At 40.0% G+C, this 6,011-nt stretch overlaps 1 long non-coding RNA gene across 1 annotated transcript; it reads right to left on the reverse strand.

Moving 5' to 3' along the window:
• Positions 1–201: 201 nt before the first annotated feature.
• LOC147796035 (uncharacterized) lies at positions 202–1,573 on the reverse strand. The gene is made up of 3 exons (XR_015423376.1): positions 1,381–1,573; positions 593–706; positions 202–317 (listed from the first exon to the last, which is right to left on the reverse strand). It is a non-coding gene; the product is annotated as an uncharacterized LOC147796035 (long non-coding RNA).
• Positions 1,574–6,011: the final 4,438 nt, after the last annotated feature.

The following is a 6,011-nucleotide window of genomic DNA, read 5'->3' on the forward strand; positions in this document are numbered from 1 at the left end:
AATTCGAGTAAAAGGACGACCATATAACCCACAAAGCCAAGGGAAAAATTGAATCATCACATCGCACCTGGAAGAAAATATTCTTTTTGACTTTGTTAAAACGAAGAAAAGTCACTGGGCCCGAAGTGTAAAAAAATATGCTTTTCTGCGAAACACAGAGTTTCACGAAGCTATTGGGGCAACACCATTTGAAGTCTATCATGGAAGAAAGGTTAATACCAATATCCCTGCTGCAGCAAGTGATTACCGTCATTCTGATGTTGTTAGGTCCAGGCAGCGCGAAGTTCAACGTATGAGAGAGAAAGCTCGTCGCGTCTCTAGGAAGAATGCACAGAATATGGTAAAAAGATCAATGGCTAAAAATCCTCCAAGTTTGTACCTTATCGGTGACGAAGTCTTGATAAGGATGACCGGGAAAGGCAAAGTTTCAAATAGTAATTCACGAAGGTCATATAGTTAAAACAAACCATAAAAAACATACGTATAAAGTGAAGTTCAAGGAGGGCGGTCAATTGTTTGAAAAATGGTTTCGGGTTTCCGATATTGCTGCGACGACAACAGACAAGGAAACAGAAAGACAGAAATTACATACCCATCTTTTGAAGAAAATTATCCTGTTTTGCCAGTGCAACTGTCACGGTTACGTGGGGGGTGTTGCCACCTTGACGTAGTGGGTCCGCTCAACTTTTAAATTGAGGACAGGAAACTGCTAAGTGATCACAGATTAATCAAAGAATAATATATATATTCAGTACAACATGATGTTCCGTGATTGCATTTCAGATTAGATTTAATTATTCAATCCAACAATTATGAGACAGCATAGGCTACAATATAATATAAACATGGAGGAAGATCTAAAGTATGAGTATGACAATAATCAGAAGTGTGTTTGTTTATGAAGATGAGACTCCTCAAGAGTTGAGAATATTAAGTTAGGTTTCTAGGTGATTGTAAATTAAAATTTACTAAATTCCCAAGGACATTATACGTTAACTTTTAATAAATTCCCCAGGGCATTATACGTTAACTTTTAATAAATTCCCCAGGGCATTATACGTTAGCTTTTAATAAATTCCCAAGGGCATTGTGCGGACCCGCCTCTCTCCTCTGAGTAAATCTATTGCACAAAATACACACAACAGTCGTCAGGTCGCTGACGTGCAACAGTCGTCGGTCACACGACACATGCACAAAACTTTCTCTACAATGTGCGAAACTGAAAGGAAGCCAAATGTCCTATTTTGGATCTCATCAACCAACGACGAAAAGTTAGTGTAGTCACAAGGTTGATGAAAACAAGGCTGCAATGTCAACACGACCCAAACGCAAAATTAAAGTGAACAAAATTTGAAAGCTTGATGAAGAACGACAACTCACGTTATGTGCCAACACAACTCGATCGGAGAGAGAGGGAGAATCGCACGTACGCCACGGCAAAGTACGTTGCGCAAGAATAATGTGTCAAAGTTTTGTAGAGATATAACCATTGAGCTAATCCAGCCTCATACATATATAAATCAAGCAATATGACTAGTTACAGACAACTGACCATTTCATATCCCATCGAGCTCTTTAAATACTGGTTACAAGCATGACGGGGTGGGAACTATTATGACTATTCGGATGGCTACCAAACTCATAACATATTCCAAGATTAGACTTGATTCAAGTCGGTCCGTCACACAACGATGACAACTGTGAGCGTTCAGCTGTACCTTTGTGTTCGAACCACATGTCTCACAAGTGTTGCAGACATTCTGGATTGAAGTGCAGATTAAGGGAACATAACCCCCAAATATTCAGTATCCCAGAATACACAAAGCGCAGCCACGCTGTCTTTGACTTCTTCAACAATATTAGCCGGAATGCATTTTTTTATTCCGCTCGGGACGACTTGGTTACACACGCACTGGAATATGAATTGCTTCCCGAAGGAAACATTCCAAAGGATGGTAGTTGCATGTTTCATTCTCTGGCTCAAAGTCTAAGTCTTCTCTTGGGAAGTCAGCTTGACCAAAAAACTGTTAGGTCTGATATTGTCTCGTGGCTCAGCCTGAACCCTATGTATAGAGATGACCACCTGTCTGAATTCGTGCCTAATCTATCTCAGGAAGAATATTTGCAGAGAATGTCAGACAATGCTACTACCAATACATATAGCATTAGAATAGGTGTTATTTCCAGCCAACATTGTGGGCTGACGTTCATTGAACCTGACCATGAAGAGTACGTTGGAACGGTGTACCTTGGACACGAGTATGAGTTCCACTACATTAGGCTAGAGCCTATGACCCGGGTCAGGGAACCTACAGGAATGGCAATTGAAGATGCTGGTTCAAATCATGTTGACAGCTCTTTTGAAGGTCCACCGGATCTTACGATGTACAGCGTATATAACGAGCCTGTTCCACGTAATGAATCGAGCAAACGAGTGTTTCTATGTGATTTACCGCACGAAGTGTTGGAACTTATCCTAAAGCACATCGTTTCATTGTCAGCAGCTTACATTGGCCTTTTAGAGAGTCTTTTCCCAATGAGTGTAAGATTCATTGCTCTTGTGTCTCAAACAGTTCTACCGAGAGTACACATCTCCTCAGATATTGTAGCACATGTGGAGGAAAACGCTTGGGAGGTTTCTGTTGGGCAGCTATATGAATGGTCACTAGCGAAGTTGTATAGATACACAGGGAAAATCAGTGGACTTGCAATTGAGTTGCGTCGCGTCTTTGGAAATTTCAAGGGTTGGCCTTATGGCAAAGTTGTACTTTGTGCAACCGGTCATGGATGGTTCAAGATACAGGATTTTACTCCAAAAGGGGGGTGGGAGAAATAATCAACCCTGGGTATGTAACATCTTGGTAAGCACCCTGAGGAATACAACAGACTTTCTTAAATTTTCTGTTTTCATTTACATTCTCTTTATAATTGTAGTCATAGAACTGTTCTTTGCGCTCAAAATGTTATTTGCACCACCGTTTTGCCTTTTAATAAGCGTAGAATCATTAAAGTTGAAAGTATCAATTAATATAGCATTTGTTATAATTTCATATCAATAATTCCAAGTGACGGCAAGGAAAATAACCTTTTCTGGGCTTGTAACATCATGGTTGTGATTCCAAGGGGAGAGGTAAAAGGTAAAACAACAAATATTCCTTATTTTATTTTTTTATTTAGTTGTTTACCGTAGTAAAAGTAAAGACCCTGAAACCTGTCAAGCTAGTTCAGATTCTGTTTAATGTGTTCTTCAAATTTAATTACCGTCGCAGGTTGAAGCATATCAAGGTTCAGTATTAATTTCACGTCAAGTTTGCAATCGTATTTGGGGGTTGCAAACTGTACTTTCATTTTGAGTACATTTTATACTTCATGAAATTTTAACTTCAGAACTATTCTTTGGGATCAAAAATGTCATTTTCACCACCATTTTCCCTTATTATTGGCTGTAAATCATTGCTGGTTTTAGTCTCATTCGAACCTGTCCGAAAAGCGAATGTTCTTAACGTTGAAAGTGTTGTCTTATGAAGTAGTACTGATATTTAAAATTTCATAATTATAAATCCAAAGCGAAGGCAGGGAAAGGAATTATTCCTGGGTTTTAGCGTCTGGTTGTCCTGAGCTAGAGAGGTTTGAGAAATAAAAATAAATAACCTTCCTGATTTCAATGTTCTCATGTATTTAAGAAGAATGGTTAAATTTACAAAACTGAAACCTATTATATCAGTTATTTATAGTCCACACATTCTGGAGTTTGTTTGTTTGTTTATTTATTGATTTGTTTGTTGGGGTGTTTGTTGGGGTGTTGGGGTGTTTGTTTGTTGGTTGGTTGGGGTGTTTGTTCATTGTTTGTTTGTTGGGTTGTTTGTTTGTTTATTTATTGGGTTGTTTGTTTGTTGGGGGTGTTGGGTTGCTTGTTTGTTTGTTTGTTCGTTGTTTGTTTGAAAAACTGGTAAACGATGTAATGAAAATTCAGTCTGATTCGATAGCAATTTGTATTCATATTCTGGGGTTTTCGATTGTATTTCGTTTTCGGGTATGCTATGTACTCTTACGTATTTGTTCACTTTCAAAATGTTCTTGTGCACTAACAAATATTATTTGTACCTCTCAGCTTTCCGTTGCTATTAGCCTGTTCTTAGTCTCAATAAAATGTGTCGGGTAACATATTACTCTTAAAATGTTTGAACATGAATTGGTTCACCTCAGCGTTATTAGTGAGCTAAGGGTCTCCGTTTCAATTAAAGGATCCATGAAATGAGGTTCACTTGGAAGCACTTTTTGTGTATCTCTGCACTCTCCTTTGATGTATAAAGACTGTGTGAAATCCTTTTTGAGTTGCATAAGATGCACAGTAAAAACATTTAAAATTGACCGAGCATTTGCAACATTGAGGCTGCCTTCAGTGCAATCACAGGTTTTCTTATGAATGTGCAAATTGCATTTAAAAAAAAATATCAAAAATATGGGTTAAAATTGCCAAAACATTTCCACCAGTTCTATTGAAAAGGTGCTGTTTCAAGGGTTTTATTATTTTTTTTATAATGATCCCTCTAAGCGTACACAATGCAAAACCTGTCTGCTTCTTTTTTGAACACGAAACAAATGTATACGAAAGACTGACGAAGTTTGCTAAAACGATTATTAGTTTCACTTGTGTGACTGGCCTGTCCCTGTCATCCCTTGAAACCCTGAATATTCAGACAGAAAAGTAATCATTCATTGAGTAGAACCAGTATGATGCATGTCATTACAGGATACTGATTTGCATTTACAGACAGAATTGGCCCTCTCGACACAATGGGGCGGACATAATGGGCCCGCGGACACAATGGGGCGGACATAATGGGCCTGCGGACACAATGGGGCGGACATAATGGGCCCGCCGGACACAAGGGGGCGAACATAATGGGCCTGCAGACACAATGGGGCCGACATAATGGGCCTGCGGACACAATGGGACGGACATAATGGGCCTGCGGACACAATGGGGCGGACATAATGAGCCAGAAAAAGTTTGCGGACATAATGAGCCATGCAGACATAATGGTCCGGAACATACGTGTGGTGGTGATGAGTCCCGAGCTGGACTACCCAATCCAATTGCCGTTCATCACTAATGATAAGTTGACGGTTGAGAGATTTTTAGCCTGGATTGAGCAGGTGATCCAGAGCAACGAGCAATTTTCTTTAGATAGTAGTCTCCAGATCAGCATTACCCACGTGGCCATGCCTTTGGGCGGTAGAGTTTCCAAGAAACGCTATGTCAACTTTGACCGGTTTCTACAAGAGAAGAAATGCATCATTCAAATTATCAACAAAGATGACCTGTGTTGTGCAAGAGCTATTGTTACTGCCAAGGCCAAAATCCACGGGCGTGAACGGTGGGATTCTATTAGAAAAGGATATTCGCTACAACAGACGTTGGCCGAAGATCTCCACCGGCAAGCTCGAGTACCTCTGAATAGGTGTGGCGTTGAAGAAATCAAATTGTTCCAAGGTGTTCTAGGGGGATATCAAATTGTGGTCGCATCAAAAGAACATTTAAATGCTATTATACAGCCGATAAACAAATTTATCGGTACTACCATCACGGTCATTATGATGTCATCACCAAGATGCCTGCCTTTGTCAATCGTAGTTACTTTTGTCTGTCCTCCCTGAAAGGTTAAAACACAAAAATGGAACATCGGTGCGCAAATTCTTGCAAGCTCTGCTTCCAAACCACCTGTCCGAAGGAAGAGTGGGTGTACTGCCGTCACTGCAACAGGCATTTCAAAAGCAAGGCGTGCTTCGAGAATCATCTGAAACAAAATAGCGCTGGCAATTCCGTATGTAAAACCCCTACAGATATCAGGATTGCAGCCAATTTGTCAATCGGGAAGAAACAAAGGGAAGAAACACGTATATGGAGAGAAATATTGTTCCGTATGCAGAGAGTACGTGCTCCAGGATCACCTGTGTTATATGCAGCCGGCAATGGAAATGAGTCCTTCAACTGAAGAAACTTTAGT

The sequence above is a fragment of the Acanthaster planci genome, linkage group LG19 (assembly GCF_054643075.1).
Source record: "Acanthaster planci isolate LZ-2023a linkage group LG19, COTS_SCS, whole genome shotgun sequence".
NCBI lineage: Eukaryota > Metazoa > Echinodermata > Asteroidea > Valvatida > Acanthasteridae > Acanthaster > Acanthaster planci.